We start from the raw sequence: 8,486 nt of genomic DNA on the forward strand, positions 1-8,486 counted from the left end.
GTGAAGTCACTGATGACAGTGCCACTAAAGCACAGAGTCTCTTTGGGTTTTCTGCCACATTTCGAGACATAATTTCGTTGTGGAAATTATTAAAATCATCTCGCATTGAAGTACGAGGCATATTTCAAACTTCTGTAAAACTTTCCCAATCTTGGGGATTTTGCATTCTTTTGAATTTGGCATGCTTCTTTCGTTGCTCCTGAAACAACGATCTGACCCGTTTTGTGTACCATGGGGGATCAGTACCATCACTTATTAATTTATGTGGTATATACCTCTCAATTGCTGTCGATACTATCTCTTAGAAAACATTCGACAAGTTTTCTACACTTACATAATCAGATCGGCTCGGCATTAAATGCTCGTATTCTATAAAAGGCCATCATTTGTACGTAGAATTTGATATGTGTGCATTTATTTAAATGTTTATTGATCTCTTAACTTATATTGATGTTTGGTTGGTGTTTGCCACGTCTTCTGCGCTCTGTTTGTGTTCCAGTTTCCTGCGAGTTGGGGTGGGTGGAAGCTGTGACGTGCCGTCTAATGGGAAGTGACTCCCGGTTGGGCCCCGGGCTTTAGATGTTGTTTTGGACGGCTGGTCTGCTGCTTCTAGCATTTTAAGTTAAGTCACTTTTGCCCAGGGCTGCCTGGCGTCACTGCCCGTTAGGTAAACATTTAACGTGTTTCATTTATATTATAGAAAATAAGTTTTTTAACTTGCTTGGAATTAATTGTATTATATGGTAACTTTGATGCTGCTTGTGTTATTTGGCTTCGTAAGGAACTGGTCTGCGTTTCATAAATCACTTTTATATTGCAAATATTGCTCCTTTAAATAACTTATCTGTGCCACATTTCTTTAAATCACCTTCTGATTGTAATTTATTGTTCCTTTAAGTATTGAAATTTCTGTGGCTCATCTCTTTAAGTCAATTTTCATAACTGTAATTTGTTGCCTTGCTTGAGAAGCAAGATATCTGTGTTACACTCCTGGAAATTGAAATAAGAACACCGTGAATTCATTGTCCCAGGAAGGGGAAACTTTATTGACACATTCCTGGGGTCAGATACATCACATGATCACACTGACAGAACCACAGGCACATAGACACAGGCAACAGAGCGTGCACAATGTCGGCACTAGTACAGTGTATATCCACCTTTCGCAGCAATGCAGGCTGCTATTCTCCCATGGAGACGATCGTAGAGATGCTGGATGTAGTCCTGTGGAACGGCTTGCCATGCCATTTCCACCTGGCGCCTCAGTTGGAACAGCGTTCGTGCTGGACGTGCAGACCGCGTGAGACGACGCTTCATCCAGTCCCAAACATGCTCAATGGGAGACAGATCCGGAGATCTTGCTGGCCAGGGTAGTTGACTTACACCTTGTAGAGCACGTTGGGTGGCACGGGATACATGCGGACGTGCATTGTCCTGTTGGAACAGCAAGTTCCCTTGCCGGTCTAGGAATGGTAGAACGATGGGTTCGATGACGGTTTGGATGCACTGTGCACTATTCAGTGTCCCCTCGACGATCACCAGTGGTGTACGGCCAGTGTAGGAGATCGCTCCCCACACCATGATGCCGGGTGTTGGCCCTGTGTGCCTCGGTCGTATGCAGTCCTGATTGTGGCGCTCACCTGCACGGCGCCAAACACGCATACGACCATCATTGGCACCAAGGCAGAAGCGACTCTCATCGCTGAAGACGACACGTCTCCATTCGTCCCTCCATTCACGCCTGTCGCGACACCACTGGAGGCGGGCTGCACGATGTTGGGGCGTGAGCGGAAGACGGCCTAACGGTGTGCGGGACCGTAGCCCAGCTTCATGGAGACGGTTGCGAATGGTCCTCGCCGATACCCCAGGAGCAACAGTGTCCCTAATTTGCTGGGAAGTGGCGGTGCGGTCCCCTACGGCACTGCGTAGGATCCTACGGTCTTGGCGTGCATCCGTGCGTCGCTGCGGTCCGGTCCCAGGTCGACGGGCACGTGCACCTTCCGCCGACCACTGGCGACAACATCGATGTACTGTGGAGACCTCACGCCCCACGTGTTGAGCAATTCGGCGGTACGTCCACCCGGCCTCCCGTATGCCCACTATACGCCCTCGCTCAAAGTCCGTCAACTGCACATACGGTTCACGTCCACGCTGTCGCGGCATGCTACCAGTGTTAAAGACTGCGATGGAGCTCCGTATGACATGGCAGACTGGCTAACACTGACGGCGGCGGTGCACAAATGCTGCGCAGCTAGCACCATTCGACGGCCAACACCGCGGTTCCAGGTGTGTCCGCTGTGCCGTGTGTGTGAACATTGCTTGTACAGCCCTCTCGCAGTGTCCGGAGCAAGTATGGTGGGTCTGACACACCGGTGTCAATGTGTTCTTTTTTCCATTTCCAGGAGTGTATTTTGGTGTTCTCTTAAAGATGGCCACGTGTTGATTATCTCTTAGCTGTTGTAAATATTGTCTTTGAATAAATTGTTAATTTATTGAGTAGGTAGTTGTGTTAAAGGAATGACATTATAGGGGCCTTGACCTTCCGTGCTAAGTGTAGCCCTCATCCCGACTTAGTCAGTCACATCTTTGAAGGCTGGCACTCGGTAGTCGCTGAGGTGATAACCCTTCATTTTTACGCTCTCCCTTTCCCCATCATGATTCTCCTAAAATGGGATGTTCGCGGGCTTAGATCCAACAAGGAGGAATTACGACTGCTCTTTGAATCCCAGTATCCACTTGTTTGCTGCCTCTAGCAAACAAAATTTCGTCCTCGCGAATCTTTTGATCTCTCACGCTTCTTTCCGGTCTACTTTGACCTTCCCCCTGAGGATGGAATTCCATCTCGTAGGGGAGATACACTTGCTCATCCGGGATCACGTTGACAGTCAAACCATCCCACTGAACACCTGATTACAAGCTGTTGCAGTTCGCATTTTCCTTCCTCGCCTCACCTATTCTCTTTGGAGCGTCTACATACCTCTGTCATTCGGTGTCAGAAGGGCAGACTCCCTCCAGCTTATTGGTCAACTCCATCACCCCTTTTTGCTGCTCAGTGGCTTAAATGCACACCATCCACTATGGGGCTCATCCAGAATCTTTCCAAATGCTGCCTTCTCGGCTGACCTTCTCAATCACCTCAACCGCATCTGCCTTATCACTGGAGCACCTAAGTTCCCTTCAGAAGCCACGCACATCTATTCCCATTTGGACCTCCCGTTCTGCACTGCCCAGCTTGCTCGTCGTTTCAAGCGGTCCGTTCTCTCTGACACGTAATCGAGCGACCATTTGTGTGTGCTATCAGTTTGCTGACTTCTACCCCACCTACACGTAAACACAACTGGTGACTTTCTAAGGCTTAATGGAGGTTTCACTGTTCTCTGGCGACATTGGCCAAATAACATTTCCCAATTGTGATGATCAGGTAGAATACCTTACAAACGTTATCCTTACCGCCGCAATTCGCCATCCTACGACGGTGAATTGCATTCGTTACAAACAGTGGCGTACGTAGTGTCGTCACATTCTTTGAAATAGCAAGAAAAGCTAGTTGGATTTCATTTATTATTTAACAGTTGCTCTTCCGTCGTGTGGGCCAACCTCCGGCCGTCCTCTGGGACCAAGGTCCATTCCCCACTTTCCTGCCTGAGCGTAGCAGATGTCATTGTGTACCCCACTCATTTCTCCAACACCTTGGGCTGCTATTTTGAGGATATTTCGAGCTGTATCCACTATCATCCTGCCTTTCTCCATCGGAAAGGAGTGGAGGCGGCGATGGTGATACCGTTCTCTCAAAATCGTGAGTGCTACAATGCCGCCTTAACAATGAGGGAGCTAAATCATGTTCTCACTTCATCCCGATCTTCCGCCCAAAGGGCCGGATGATGTTCACATTCAGATGTTGGAGTACCTCTCTCTTGTAGGCAACCTCTTTCTCCTATATACGATCGCAGCTGGCGTTAAGCGACTGTCATACCCATACCAAAGCTCAGCTGGTGAGAAAAATTGGGTGGTATCTAGAAGCGGGGTGTTTCTCCTTACTGTGTCTCCAAGGTGATGGAACGTATACTTCATGCCCGGTTGGTGTGGTGGCTGCAGCCTTGCAATTTACTAACAACTGTAAAATGTGGATTTCGGGCGGTAGCGTTCTCGCTTCCCACGCCCGGGTTCCCGGGTTCGATTCCCGGCGGGGTCAGGGATTTTCTCTGCCTCGTGATGACTGGGTGTTGTGTGCTGTCCTCAGGTTATTTAGGTATAAGTAGTTCTAAGTTCTAGGGGACTGATGACCATCGATGTTAAGTCCCATAGTGCTCAGAGCCATTTGAACCACTTTTTGTGGATTTCGAGCGCGCCGTTCTGCAGTTGAACATCTCATCAAGTTGTCAACCTATGTTATGACTGATTTTCTGTGGAAATACCAGACTGGCTGAGGTTTTTTTAAAATTTTTTATTTGGAGAAAGCCCACGACACTTTACGGAGGACTGGTACCTCCTTACTTTATACATATGGGGCCTCCGAGGTCGCCTGCCACATTTTCTTTGGGAATTTTTAAAAGACAGAGTTCTCAAGGTCCGTGTTGGTTCTGCTCTGTCGGGTACGTTTATCCAGAAAAAAGTAGTCGTCCTCTTTACTACAGCCATTGACCTTAGCATGGCCTGTCTCCTGCCCAGCATTTCTGGCTCCATTTTCGTCAACGACTTAGCGATCTGTTGCAGTTTTCACCCACCTGCCTCCTTGAGAGGCGTCTTCAGCGGTGTTTCGATAGTGGAGCCTTTCGCTTTTCCACTGACAAACCCGTTTGTACGAATTTCTGGCTGCGTAACGCGTTTCTTCCACCGTCTTCACATCTTGAGCCAGTTTCTCTTCCATTCGCTGAAACTACCAAATTCCTGGGGCCCATGCGTGACAGAAAACTTTCCTGGTCCTCCGACACGTCATACCTGGATGCTTGCTGCCCCTCAGTGTTCTGGGTGTCCTCAGCAGTACTTCCTGGGGAGCGGATCGGACGACCCTACTCTATTTGTGCCGATCCCTTTGTCCGTTGGAAACTGGTGTTTATGCATCTGCACATCAATTCAACTTAGGCCATTGATCAAACGGATTCCATGATGGTCGATTGTATTTAGGCGGCGTCTTTTACACTAGCCCCGTTGAGTGTCTCTGTGCAGAAGCTGGCGAACTACTGCTGTCATACCGGCGTGATCTGCTACTCAGCAGATACGAATGCTCTTTGTCTACCATGTCCGTCCACCCTTTGTATGCCACCTCCTTCGGTGACTCCTTCGACTGCTGGTATGGGGAGCATCCCACTTCTCTTACCTCTTGATGTTCACTTTCGGTTCGTACTCCGGCAGATTAACTTCACCCTCTCTGCCACGTTCTCGATGGGTGTGATCACGTAACCACCTTTGTTTCGTATGGCGTCTCGTGTTCACCTTCAACTTCATTCGCTTTCTAAGGAAACAACTCTGCATTCGCTGTAAGTTCCTCGACTTTCGCACAGAACATTGTGGACACTGATGTCTCTCGGACAGACCATGGTGTCGGGTGTGCCTTCGTAATGGCCACCGACGATTTTCGGTATCAGCTTCTGGAACAGTCCTTAGCATTTACAGCAGCGCCCCGAATCGGGCCATGCAGTACATCCGGTGACACAGGCTTTTAATTGTGTCATCTCCTCAGACTCTCTGTGCCCTTCAGAGCCTGTGTGTGCTGTACACAGTCCATCCCTTAGCGCAGCAGGTCAAGGAAAGCCTCTAGTTGCTCACTCTAGATGGGGCCACTGTGATGTTTATGTGGGTTCCTGGTCACGTCGAGCCTGCTGACGCTGCTGCCATGGATTCAGTCCTCCTACCTGGGCCCGCTGGTACTTCCATTCGTTGTGATGATCTCCGTGTTGGCATCTGCGAGCAGGTGGTGTGCCTGCGGCATCACAGCTGGTCTCCACTTCACGGGAACCAGCTTCGGGGAATTAAGCCTCTCCCAGCGGCTTGGGCGACCTCCTCTCGGTACCCTCTTCGTGAGATCACTTTAGCTGGGTTGCGTATCAGGCACCGTCTTTTGAGGTATCGCTATTTGTTAAGTGGTGCCCCCTCACCACTTGGTGCTCATTGTGATCAACCTTTGAGATTACGCCATTTCCTGACCGAATGTCCTTTTTTAAGCACGCGTTCTAACGTATGTTTGCCATCCGAGTTATCGGCCGTTTTAGCGAAGACACACGGGCTGTCGACTGCGTTTTATTTTTTATCAGTCGTAGCATTACGCTGAAGGACATTTAATCTTTAGTTCAGCACCTCCCTTGTCTCTATGGCGTATTATGTGGACCTTTCACCAAAAGAAAGTTCTTGTTCTTAGCTCTCTTTCCTTCCATCGATTGGGCTTGACGTGGAATCGTTTTTAACTTATTTTTTATTAGTATTCCAAGGTTTTGACATGGGTGGATATGACCTTCGTTTGCGTTTTGTTTTATGCTGCAAAAACAAATATCAGTATCACAATCAGCTGTCACATCGCCTACCCCTACAATCAAGTTGATTTGCATCAGCTCTATCTCGTTACAAAACACACATCTACACCGACACACATCATCTGAAAATATTACATTGACTTTACACAAGACAACTGAAGCTTCTAAAACTTGCCAATTATTACAACCAGTGTGTGATTCTGGAATATGGAGAATAACCAGTGAAATTTTACATGACATGAGTGTGATTCACATTGTAGTTCCCCACAGATACTGGTAATCCACCGTTATATATAGTTACCAAAATTAATTTGTCACAACAACCTCCAGTGAATGCCACAACACTGTCTAGAAAGCAGTCCAGTATGCTAATATTAACATAGTACTTAATTCTCTGACTGTAAGCCTTTGGTAGCACTTTGCATCCAGTAATTATCACACAAGTCGACTCTAGTCACAATTTCAGCTGATCCCATAACGTGTCGAAGAGAAAGGTTTGACCAAAGTCACCATGAAATATTCATGTTACATACGCATAAGCTCTGCCACAAAAGCACATAGGGAGCCATTCAAGTCACAAGACGCTACCCAGCTTCAAAGTGTCAGGAAAGGTAACAAACATCACGAACTACCATTTCTTCCACATGGCAGCAGTGACCATTCAGGTTTAGAATTTCAAAGCGGTTAATAAATATCCGTTCTAGTTTTGCACTACAGTATCTCCCTAGCTGTGTGACAACTGATCAGCATATCACTGGCAAACAACTGCAGTTACCAACACACAAGCTAACCTGCTTCCTCTATTCATATAGTCCCTGAATACGGTTTTTCTCGTGATCATTCATACATCTACATCACAGTATAACACTAATGTCAAGTAAAGCTGTCCTGTGTACCCATGGATCTGTCACAGCTGTAACACTGACTACTGTACTGAAAGTGGCGCAATGTCCACCGTAAATAGTATCTCAGACAACTCTGAAACACACCAGTGTACCATATCAGGCATGGATGGTTTTGCAAAGTGTACAATACGAATCCTCTACTTGATCGTTTATGAGGCGATTATGTATATTCTCGCAATTAAGATTCTCTTCTATTCTGGTGGAGATACATCAAGTACACCACATGTAAATTCTTGAGTATCAGATAAAAAGTGCCCTACATAGAACACCACACATTCTCTGCTCAAAGACTGAATCGTACAGTATCGTTTACAAAGTACCATTGCAATAGTAATGAAACTTGTGTTATCATTACTGATGGCTCCGCAAAATTATTCACCAGTTTAGAAAGTGTTCAAAATCTGACACCAGCCACAAACAGGTTCATTCATTTCACATACTGGAGAAGTGTGTTTCGTAGGCATGCCTATGACACTAAGGTGCAGATGTGAGCACTATGCCAACGTTGGTGCTGCCACCCATTGGCAGCTCTGTGAAGCTGCAGCTGCTCTGGGCGGATGCTGAGAGTATGCTGCACTACAATCTAAGTTTTGCGTCACCACTTATTAACAATCATATTTCACAGTAGTTAATTGACAGATTAGCGCTTGGTAAGTCTTGTGCCCTTTGTCACGGCACAGCAAAGCTAAGCCCGAGTCGAGACATATTTGAAGCGATATGATAACGACAGATGCAGCTTCTTAGTGTCCTTGGAATGTACTTGCTTCGGCGGTACGTATACTAAAATTCAAAGGATACAGAGAAGATTAGCATGGCCCCTATACGAGGCGCAAAATCGTGAACCGTTGCACATTGTTTCCGCAACGTCACTCTCTGACGTTAAGATGTCTGAGGATATACGTAGGTGATGAGAGACAAGTTTCGCTTCATATTTGCACTCATTTGTGACTACCTACGCACTACATTTACGCCGGTTTCGTCTAGTTACCTTTATTCACAATATATCATGACAATACTGCCAGTCAACCTTTCACTCACCACAGTGTGCATTACAAACTCCTACTCTAATGGCAAGACAGGAAGCGCTACAAAACCGCAATTACACTGTGCACAC

General features: G+C 46.9%; 1 pseudogene; it reads left to right on the plus strand.

Annotated features, from left to right (window-relative positions):
- The first annotated feature begins 8,128 nt into the window (after nt 1–8,128).
- LOC126097235 (U6 spliceosomal RNA) lies at nt 8,129–8,229 on the plus strand (annotated as a pseudogene).
- Nucleotides 8,230–8,486: the final 257 nt, after the last annotated feature.

This window comes from Schistocerca cancellata, chromosome 1 (genome assembly GCF_023864275.1).
Source record: "Schistocerca cancellata isolate TAMUIC-IGC-003103 chromosome 1, iqSchCanc2.1, whole genome shotgun sequence".
NCBI classification, from domain to species: Eukaryota; Metazoa; Arthropoda; class Insecta; order Orthoptera; family Acrididae; genus Schistocerca; species Schistocerca cancellata.